General features: G+C 36.0%; 1 non-coding gene across 1 annotated transcript; it reads left to right on the top strand.

Annotated features, from left to right (window-relative positions):
- The first annotated feature begins 1,883 nt into the window (after nt 1–1,883).
- Nucleotides 1,884–2,002, top strand: LOC113499730. Its single transcript, XR_003401126.1, has one exon. It is a non-coding gene; the product is annotated as a 5S ribosomal RNA (ribosomal RNA).
- The last annotated feature ends 557 nt before the right edge of the window (nt 2,003–2,559 follow it).

The following is a 2,559-nucleotide window of genomic DNA, read 5'->3' as shown; positions in this document are numbered from 1 at the left end:
TTTGGTAATATAGGCAACCGGGCCGAACATAGCAAAAACAATCTAGGCAGAAGAAACCATAATGTGGTCAGAATCTGGTCCATCCATATAATAACGACTGCACGGCTAAGCTAGTGATCGAGGTCACCACGCAAAACCCATTGTATGCGACGTGTCGCAGGTTTATACCAAGCGTAGGACACGCATTTGTGTGATCCCCGAATGCTTATCCTGAGTCTTTGTGTCTGGTAACTGTACTTCGTTTGTGAAACACCCTGTGATACAAGGTTTAATTAACTTTCTTCTAGTCGTACCTCGTCAACTAATCAAGTACTCCGCCTTCTCAGTATACCTAATATGAAATATTCATTCTAAATTTATTATTCGTCATTCAAAACATGTCACCACACCAATACAGACCACATCGCACTCACAACCCCTCCTAATAAACTTAACATCTTAATTACGAATAATTGACAAACATTAAGTTAGCAGAGATTACCTAACCGTCCATAGTAAACAAGTTAATCCCTGCGTAACTATTATCCTGGGTTCTATCCTGGCTTTTACGACGGAGTTTTTAATCCCGGATGACATGAAGTTTATCTCGCATCAGTTTTATTAGGTTACACATTGTTGTTAACATTTTAGGGGTTCTGTACATGATGCGATGGTCACTACATGTGTTACTAGACGATTTTTGCCTCTGAGTAAACTTAAAGAAAGCTGGGTGGATTATGAGGAATGTGATTATTTTATTTTGATGTTTTGTGAGGTTCTAGGGATTTGGAATTTTTCTTCAAAATTAGACAGAGTAACAGTTCTGACATACAATCCTGAAATCACAAAGACTAAGGCAATCGGGTGATGAAGAGAGTTATCGTGTGTACGGAGAGCCTAAAAATACTAAAATCGGTATGTTCGTTTCTCGCGGTATTTGGGTTATTTTGAAAGTAATTTTAGTAGGAATTTTCATGTTTTCTTTAACTTTTGGTGGACGTTACAGTGCTACAATCTATCTTATCTACGATCCAAACATTGACTGTCTTTTAACTGTAACTAAAAAATTCTTGTCATTTAGTTTTTCGTGCACTTACAGCGAATATTATTTCCTTTTGTCTGAAGACGTTCTTAGAAAAACGTAAAGCAATTTTCATGTATGCTTATATACAAATGCAATTTGTATATAAGCATGTAAAGGAAAATAATAGACTATAAAGAAAATTAAATCAAGAAAATCCAATAAATATAAAAACCTCAATCAATACATTTTACATGCAATCAAAAATATCGTAAAACAACTAATACAAGGACTTTTAAATGCATGTCTTACATAAACCCCTTGTTACTATAAAACAATACTAATAAAAAAAAACAAAAAGTTTACGATCTTAAAAATGTGCGTTGTCTTTAATATTGGCATCGTGTCATGGCTTAGATTTTACTTTCCAATACGGTATTACATTTGCATAGCCGTAAAATTTACAACCTATGCATTTTGTCTTCTAATCCTGGCATTTTAGCACACTGCGCCCTTCATGTAAATTGCCACCTTATTCATGCACTTACCTAAAAGGAAAATAGACCTTACAGTTATGAAAATAAGGGTCAGTGTTGTGTATATTAATGGTAATGGTAAATTGGTTATTTGTGTAATTCGCCAATTTTATCACCGATCTTACAGGTTAGGTTAAAGATAAGTTTTTATTGTATTCATCTTATTTTATTATTATGCAGCTTGCGTACTGAGGTTATTACGTGACAATGTGATGTATGCGTGACAGAGTTTACAAGGCCGGTTTCAAACAAAAATAGATAATACGTATCAAACGTGATAAAAAAAAACATGTCGTCAGCTTGTTATCTTATATGTTAATATGTACCGTAAATTGGCCTCAGCTATCGCCAACGTCCATACCACGTTGAATACACCGGTTCTCGTCCGATCACCGAAGTTAAGCAACATCGGGCGCGGTTAGTACTTGGATGGGTGACCGCCTGGGAATACCGCGTGTCGTTGGCTTTTTGCTCCACGAATTTCATAATTATATTTTTTTTGTTACTCTTCAGCTTTATCATAAAGGTGACATATCATTAACAACATTAGGAACAGTAGGAACAAATAAGGAATTGAAAGCCATACAAGCAACGGAACGAAAAAAACACTTGCACGTGTGGCGCCTGCATCCTGAGACTACCATTGAAGCTATAACAGACCATGTAAATAGTGTGTGTGGCCCTGATGTGCATATAAAAGTTGATAAAATCGTTCATAAAACTAAAAGAGATTATGCATCATTTAAAATAGAAGTACCTGAAAACTGTTTCCAGAAATTAAATCGGCCTGAAATCTGGCCCATAAACACCGAGTTTAATGAGTGGATTTGGTTTCGAAACTCCACAAAAACCGGAACAAATTAACACCATTGACATTTACTACCAAAATGTTAGAGGGCTTCGAACAAAGCTGAATGACTTTAGAAGTAGCGTAGAATTAATGGATGCAGATATATACGCAATCACGGAGTCGGGTTGCAACCCTTCTATACATGACGCAGAATTAATCCCGCCGGGTTATAA

Source organism: Trichoplusia ni, chromosome 12 (assembly GCF_003590095.1).
Source record: "Trichoplusia ni isolate ovarian cell line Hi5 chromosome 12, tn1, whole genome shotgun sequence".
Taxonomy (NCBI): domain Eukaryota; kingdom Metazoa; phylum Arthropoda; class Insecta; order Lepidoptera; family Noctuidae; genus Trichoplusia; species Trichoplusia ni.
Note: the sequence above shows the minus strand (reverse complement) of the source record. Positions and strands in the feature narration are given on the sequence as shown.